Genomic DNA, 8,933 nt, shown 5'->3' with positions numbered 1-8,933 from the left:
ATGGGGCAGAGCTGTGCGTGTTACATGTAATCCAGTGTGATGGAGCAGAGCTGTGCGTATTACATATAATCCAGGGTGATGGAGCAGAGCTGTGCGTGTTACATATAATCCAGGGTGATGGAGCAGAGCTGTGCGTGTTACATATAATCCAGTGTGATGGAGCAGAGCTGTGCGTGTTACATGTAATCCAGTGTGATGGAGCAGAGCTGTGCGTGTTACATATAATCCAGGGTGATGGAGCAGAGCTGTGCGTGTTACGTGTAATCCAGTGTGACGGAGCAGAGCTGTGCGTGTTACATATAATCCAGTGTGATGGAGCAGAGCTGTGCGTGTTACATGTGATCCAGTGTGATGGAGCAGAGCTGTGCGTGTTACATGTAATCCAGTGTGATGTAGCAGAGCTGTGCGTGTTACATGTAATCCAGTGTGATGGAGCAGAGCTGTGCGTGTTACATGTAATCCAGTGTGATGGAGCAGAGCTGTGCGTGTTACATGTAATCCAGTGTGATGGAGCACAGCTGTGCGTGTTACATGTAATCCAGTGTGATGGAGCAGAGCTGTGCGTGTTACATGTAATCCAGTGTGATGGAGCAGAGCTGTGCGTGTTACATATAATCCAGTGTGATGGAGCAGAGCTGTGCGTGTTACATGTAATCCAGTGTGATGGAGCAGAGCTGTGCGTGTTACATATAATCCAGGGTGATGGAGCAGATCTGTGTGTGCTACATGTAATCCAGTGTGACGGAGCAGAGCTGTGCGTGTTACATATAATCCAGTGTGATGGAGCAGAGCTGTGCGTGTTACATATAATCCAGTGTGATGGAGCAGAGCTGTGCGTGTTACATATAATCCAGTGTGATGGAGCAGAGCTGTGTGCGTGTTACATGTAATCCAGGGTGATGGAGCAGAGCTGTGCGTGTTACATATAATCCAGTGTGATGGAGCAGAGCTGTGCGTGTTACATGTAATCCAATATGATGGAGCAGAGCTGTGCGTGTTACATGTAATCCAGTGTGATGGAGCAGAGCTGTGCGTGTTGCATGTAATCCAGTGTGATGTAACAGAGCTGTGCGTGTTACATATAATCCAGGGTGACTGAGCAGAGCTGTGCGTGTTACATGTAATCCAGTGTGACGGAGCAGAGCTGTGCGTGTTACATGTAATCCAGTGTGACGGAGCAGAGCTGTGCGTGTTACATGTAATCCAGTGTGACGGAGCAGAGCTGTGCGTGTTACATGTAATCCAGTGTGATGGAGCAGAGCTGTGCGTGTTACATATAATCCAGGGTGATGGAGCAGAGCTGTGCGTGTTACATGTAATCCAATGTGATGTAGCAGAGCTATGCGTGTTACATATAATCCAGTGTGATGGAGCAGAGCTGTGCGTGTTACATGTAATCCAGTGTGATGTAGCAGAGCTGTGCGTGTTACATGTAATCCAATATGATGGAGCAGACCTGTGCGTGTTACATGTAATCCAGTGTGATGGAGCAGAGCTGTGCGTGTTACATATAATCCAGTGTGATGGAGCAGAGCTGTGCGTGTTACATGTAATCCAATGTGATGTAGCAGAGCTATGCGTGTTACATATAATCCAGTGTGATGGAGCAGAGCTGTGCGTGTTACATGTAATCCAGTGTGATGTAGCAGAGCTGTGCGTGTTACATGTAATCCAGTGTGATGTAACAGAGCTGTGCGTGTTACATGTAATCCAGTGTGATGGAGCAGAGCTGTGCGTGTTACATATAATCCAGTGTGATGGAGCAGAGCTGTGCGTGTTACATGTAATCCAGTGTGATGGAGCAGAGCTGTGCGTGTTACATATAATCCAGGGTGATGGAGCAGATCTGTGCGTGTTACATGTAATCCAGTGTGACGGAGCAGAGCTGTGCGTGTTACATATAATCCAGTGTGACGGAGCAGAGCTGTGCGTGTTACATATAATCCAGTGTGATGGAGCAGAGCTGTGCGTGTTACATGTAATCCAGTGTGATGGAGCAGAGCTGTGCGTGTTACATGTAATCCAGTGTGATGGAGCAGAGCTGTGCGTATTACATATAATCCAGGGTGATGGAGCAGAGCTGTGCGTGTTACATATAATCCAGGGTGATGGAGCAGAGCTGTGCGTGTTACATATAATCCAGTGTGATGGAGCAGAGCTGTGCGTGTTACATGTAATCCAGTGTGATGGAGCAGAGCTGTGCGTGCTACATATAATCCAGGGTGATGGAGCAGAGCTGTGCGTGTTACGTGTAATCCAGTGTGACGGAGCAGAGCTGTGCGTGTTACATATAATCCAGTGTGATGGAGCAGAGCTGTGCGTGTTACATGTGATCCAGTGTGATGGAGCAGAGCTGTGCGTGTTACATGTAATCCAGTGTGATGTAGCAGAGCTGTGCGTGTTACATGTAATCCAGTGTGATGGAGCAGAGCTGTGCGTGTTACATGTAATCCAGTGTGATGGAGCAGAGCTGTGCGTGTTACATGTAATCCAGTGTGATGGAGCACAGCTGTGCGTGTTACATGTAATCCAGTGTGATGGAGCAGAGCTGTGCGTGTTACATGTAATCCAGTGTGATGGAGCAGAGCTGTGCGTGTTACATATAATCCAGTGTGATGGAGCAGAGCTGTGCGTGTTACATGTAATCCAGTGTGATGGAGCAGAGCTGTGCGTGTTACATATAATCCAGGGTGATGGAGCAGATCTGTGTGTGCTACATGTAATCCAGTGTGACGGAGCAGAGCTGTGCGTGTTACATATAATCCAGTGTGATGGAGCAGAGCTGTGCGTGTTACATATAATCCAGTGTGATGGAGCAGAGCTGTGCGTGTTACATATAATCCAGTGTGATGGAGCAGAGCTGTGTGCGTGTTACATGTAATCCAGGGTGATGGAGCAGAGCTGTGCGTGTTACATATAATCCAGTGTGATGGAGCAGAGCTGTGCGTGTTACATGTAATCCAATATGATGGAGCAGAGCTGTGCGTGTTACATGTATTCCAGTGTGATGGAGCAGAGCTGTGCGTGTTGCATGTAATCCAGTGTGATGTAACAGAGCTGTGCGTGTTACATATAATCCAGGGTGATGGAGCAGAGCTGTGCGTGTTACATGTAATCCAGTGTGACTGAGCAGAGCTGTGCATGTTACATGTAATCCAGTGTGACGGAGCAGAGCTGTGCGTGTTACATGTAATCCAGTGTGACGGAGCAGAGCTGTGCGTGTTACATGTAATCCAGTGTGACGGAGCAGAGCTGTGCGTGTTATATGTAATCCAGTGTGATGGAGCAGAGCTGTGCGTGTTACATATAATCCAGGGTGATGGAGCAGAGCTGTGCGTGTTACATATAATCCAGGGTGATGGAGCAGAGCTGTGCATGCTACATGTAATCCAGTGTGATTGAGCAGAGCTGTGCGTGTTACATGTAATCCAGTGTGATGGAGCAGAGCTGTGCGTGTTACATATAATCCAGGGTGATGGAGCAGAGCTGTGCGTGTTACATGTAATCCAGTGTGATGGAGCAGAACTGTGCGTGCTACATGTAATCCAGGGTGATGGAGCAGAGCTGTGCGTGCTACATGTAATCCAGGGTGATGGAGCAGAGCTGTGCGTGTTACATGTAATCCAGTGTGATGGAGCAGAGCTGTGCGTGTTACATGTAATCCAGTGTGATGTAGCAGGCCTATGTGTGTTAAATATAATCCAGGGTGATGTAGCAGTGCTGTGCGTGTTACATGTAATCCAGTGTGATGGAGCAGAGCTGTGCGTGCTACATATAATCCAGTGTGATGGAGCAGAGCTGTGCGTGTTACATATACCGTAATCCAGGGTGATGGAGCAGAGCTGTGCGTGCTACATGTAATTCAGTGTGATGGAGCAGAGCTGTGCGTGCTACATATAATCCAGTGTGATGTAGCACAGCTGTGCGTGTTAAATATAATCCAGGGTGATGGAGCAGAGCTGTGCGTGTTACATATACCGTAATCCAGGGTGATGGAGCAGAGCTGTGCGTGCTACATGTAATCCAGTGTGATGGAGCAGAGCTGTGCCTGTTACATGTAATTCAGTGTGATGGAGCAGAGCTGTGCGTCCTACATATAATCCAGTGTGATGTAGCACAGCTGTGCGTGTTACATGTAATCCAGTGTGATGGAGCAGAGCTGTGCGTGTTACATGTAATCCAGTGTGATGGAGCAGAGCTGTGCGTGTTACATGTAATCCAGTGTGATGGAGCAGAGCTGTGCGTGTTACATATAATCCAGGGTGATGGAGCAGATCTGTGCGTGTTACATGTAATCCACTGTGACGGAGCAGAGCTGTGCGTGTTACATATAATCCAGTGTGACGGAGCAGAGCTGTGCGTGTTACATGTAATCCAGTGTGATGGAGCAGAGCTGTGTGTGCTACATATAATCCAGTGTGACGGAGCAGAGCTGTGCGTGTTACATGTAATCCAGTGTGATGGAGCAGAGCTGTGCGTGTTACATGTAATCCAGTGTGATGGAGCAGAGCTGTGCGTGTTACATGTAATCCAGTGTGATGGAGCAGAGCTGTGCGTGTTACATATAATCCAGTGTGATGGAGCAGAGCTGTGCGTGTTACATGTAATCCAGTGTGATGGAGCAGAGCTGTGCGTGTTACATATAATCCAGGGTGATGGAGCAGATCTGTGCGTGTTACATGTAATCCAGTGTGACGGAGCAGAGCTGTGCGTGTTACATATAATCCAGTGTGATGGAGCAGAGCTGTGCGTGTTACATGTAATCCAGGGTGATGGAGCAGAGCTGTGCGTGTTACATGTAATCCAATATGATGGAGCAGAGCTGTGCGTGTTACATGTAATCCAGTGATGGAGCAGAGCTGTGCGTGTTGCATGTAATCCAGTGTGATGTAACAGAGCTGTGCGTGTTACATATAATCCAGTGTGATGGAGCAGAGCGTGTTACATATAATCCAGGGTGATGGAGCAGAGCTGTGCGTGCTACATGTAATCCAGTGTGACGGAGCAGAGCTGTGTGTGTTACATGTAATCCAGTGTGACGGAGCAGAGCTGTGCGTGTTACATGTAATCCAGTGTGACGGAGCAGAGCTGTGCGAGTTACATGTAATCCAGGGTGATGGAGCAGAGCTGTGCGTGTTACATATAATCCAGTGTGATGGAGCAGAGCTGTGCGTGTTACATGTAATCCAATATGATGGAGCAGAGCTGTGCGTGTTACATGTAATCCAGGGTGATGGAGCAGAGCTGTGCATGTTAAATGTAATCCAATATGATGGAGCAGAGCTGTACGTGTTACATATAATCCAGGGTGATGGAGCAGAGCTGTGCGTGTTACATATAATCCAGGGTGATGGAGCAGGGCTGTGCGTGTTACATGTAATCCAGTGTGATGGAGCAGAGCTGTGCGTGTTACATATAATCCAGGGTGATGGAGCAGAGCTGTGCGTGCTACTTGTAATCCAGTGTGATGGAGCAGAGCTGTGCGTGCTACATATAATCCAGTGTGATGGAGCAGAGCTGTGCGTGTTACATATAATCCAGTGTGATGGAGCAGAGCTGTGCGTGTTACATGTAATCCAGTGTGATGGAGCAGAGCTGTGCGTGTTACATGTAATCCAGTGTGATGGAGCAGAGCTGTGCGTGTTACATGTAATCCAGGGTGATGGAGCAGAGCTGTGCGTGTTACATGTAATCCAGTGTGATGGAGCAGAGCTGTGCGTGCTACATGTAATCCAGTGTGATGGAGCAGAGCTGTGCGTGTTACATGTAATCCAGGGTGATGGAGCAGAGCTGTGCGTGTTACATGTAATCCAGGGTGATGGAGCAGAGCTGTGCGTGTTACATGTAATCCAGTGTGATGTAACAGAGCTGTGCGTGTTTCATGTAATCCAATATGATGGAGCAGAGCTGTGCGTGTTACATGTAATCCAGTGTGATGTAACAGAGCTGTGCGTGTTACATGTAATCCAATATGATGGAGCAGAGCTGTGCGTGTTACATGTAATCCAGTGTGATGGAGCAGAGCTGTGCGTTACATGTAATCCAATATGATGGAGCAGAGCTGTGCGTGTTACATGTAATCCAGTGTGATGGAGCAGAGCTGTGCGTTACATGTAATCCAATATGATGGAGCAGAGCTGTGCGTGTTACATGTAATCCAGTGTGATGTAACAGAGCTGTGCGTGTTACATGTAATCCAGGGTGATGGAGCAGAGCTGTGCGTGTTACATGTAATCCAGGGTGATGGAACAGAGCTGTGCGTGTTACATGTAATCCAGTGTGATGTAACAGAGCTGTGCGTGTTACATGTAATCCAGGGTGATGGAGCAGAGCTGTGCGTGTTACATGTAATCCAGGGTGATGGAGCAGAGCTGAGCGTGTCACATATAATCCAGTGTGATGTAACAGAGCTGTGCGTGTTACATGTAATCCAATATGATGGAGCAGAGCTGTGCGTGTTACATATAATCCAGTGTGATGGAGCAGAGCTGTGCGTGTTACATGTAATCCAATATGATGGAGCAGAGCTGTGCATGTTACATGTAATCCAATATGATGGAGCAGAGCTGTGCGTGCTACACGTAATCCAGTGTGATGGAGCAGAGCTGTGCGTGTTACATATAATCCAGTGTGATGGAGCAGAGCTGTGCGTGTTACATGTAATCCAATATGATGGAGCAGAGCTGTGCGTGTTACATGTAATCCATGGTGATGGAGCAGAGCTGTGCGTGCTACATGTAATCCAGTGTGATGGAGCAGAGCTGTGCGTGTTACATGTAATCCAGGGTGATGGAGCAGAGCTGTGCGTGTTACATGTAATCCAATATGATGGAGCAGAGCTGTGCGTGTTACATGTAATCCAGGGTGATGGAGCAGAGCTGTGCGTGTTACATGTAATCCAGGGTGATGGAGCAGAGCTGTGCGTGTTACATGTAATCCAGTGTGATGTAACAGAGCTGTGCGTGTTACATGTGATCCAGTGTGATGGAGCAGAGCTGTTCGTGTTACATGTAATCCAGGGTGATGGAGCAGAGCTGTGCGTGTTCCATGTAATCCAATATGATGGAGCAGAGCTGTGGGTGTTACATGTAATCCAGTGTGATGTAACAGAGCTGTGCGTGTTACATGTAATCCAGGGTGATGGAGCAGAGCTGTGCGTGTTACATGTAATCCAGGGTGATGGAGCAGAGCTGTGCGTGTTACATGTAATCCAGTGTGATGTAACAGAGCTGTGCGTGTTACATGTAATCCAGGGTGATGGAGCAGAGCTGTGCGTGTTACATGTAATCCAGGGTGATGGAGCAGAGCTGAGCGTGTCACATATAATCCAGTGTGATGTAACAGAGCTGTGCGTGTTACATGTAATCCAATATGATGGAGCAGAGCTGTGCGTGTTACATGTAATCCAGGGTGATGGAGCAGAGCTGAGCGTGTCACATATAATCCAGTGTGATGTAACAGAGCTGTGCGTGTTACATGTAATCCAGGGTGATGGAGCAGAGCTGTGCGTGTTACATGTAATCCAGGGTGATGGAGCAGAGCTGTGCGTGTTACATGTAATCCAGTGTGATGGAGCAGAGCTGTGCGTGTTACATGTAATCCAGTGTGATGTAACAGAGCTGTGCGTGTTTCATGTAATCCAATATGATGGAGCAGAGCTGTGCGTGTTACATGTAATCCAGGGTTATGGAGCAGAGCTGTGCGTTACATGTAATCCCAATATGATGGAGCAGAGCTGTGCGTGTTATATATAATCCAGTGTGATGTAACAGAGCTGTGCGTGTTACATGTAATCCAATATGATGGAGCAGAGCTGTGCGTGTTACATGTAATCCAGGGTTATGGAGCAGAGCTGTGCGTTACATGTAATCCAATATGATGGAGCAGAGCTGTGCGTGTTACATGTAATCCAGTGTGATGTAACAGAGCTGTGCGTGTTACATGTAATCCAGGGTGATGGAGCAGAGCTGTGCGTGTTACATGTAATCCAGGGTGATGGAGCAGAGCTGTGCGTGTTACATGTAATCCAGTGTGATGTAACAGAGCTGTGCGTGTTACATGTAATCCATGGTGATGGAGCAGAGCTGTGCGTGTTACATGTAATCCAGGGTGATGGAGCAGAGCTGAGCGTGTTACATGTAATCCAGGGTGATGGAGCAGAGCTGAGCGTGTCACATATAATCCAGTGTGATGTAACAGAGCTGTGCGTGTTACATGTAATCCAATATGATGGAGCAGAGCTGTGCGTGTTACATGTAATCCAGGGTGATGGAGCAGGGCTGAGCGTGTCACATATAATCCAGTGTGATGTAACAGAGCTGTGCGTGTTACATGTAATCCAGGGTGATGGAGCAGAGCTGTGCGTTACATGTAATCCAATATGATGGAGCAGAGCTGTGCGTGTTACATGTAATCCAGTGTGATGTAACAGAGCTGTGCGTGTTACATGTAATCCAGGGTGATGGAGCAGAGCTGTGCGTGTTACATGTAATCCAGGGTGATGGAGCAGAGCTGTGCGTGTTACATGTAATCCAGTGTGATGTAACAGAGCTGTGCGTGTTACATGTAATCCAGGGTGATGGAGCAGAGCTGTGCGTGTTACATGTAATCCAGGGTGATGGAGCAGAGCTGTGCGTGTTACATGTAATCCAGTGTGATGTAACAGAGCTGTGCGCGTTACATGTAATCCAGGGTGATGGAGCAGGGCTGAGCGTGTCACATATAATCCAGTGTGATGTAACAGAGCTGTGCGTGTTACATGTAATCCAGGGTGATGGAGCAGAGCTGTGCGTGTTACATGTAATCCAGGGTGATGGAGCAGAGCTGTGCGTGTTACATGTAATCCAGTGTGATGTAACAGAGCTGTGCGTGTTTCATGTAATCCAATATGATGGAGCAGAGCTGTGCGTGTTACATGTAATCCAGTGTGATGT

The sequence above is a fragment of the Ranitomeya variabilis genome, chromosome 1, assembly GCF_051348905.1.
Source record: "Ranitomeya variabilis isolate aRanVar5 chromosome 1, aRanVar5.hap1, whole genome shotgun sequence".
Lineage (NCBI taxonomy): Eukaryota > Metazoa > Chordata > Amphibia > Anura > Dendrobatidae > Ranitomeya > Ranitomeya variabilis.
Note: the sequence above shows the minus strand (reverse complement) of the source record.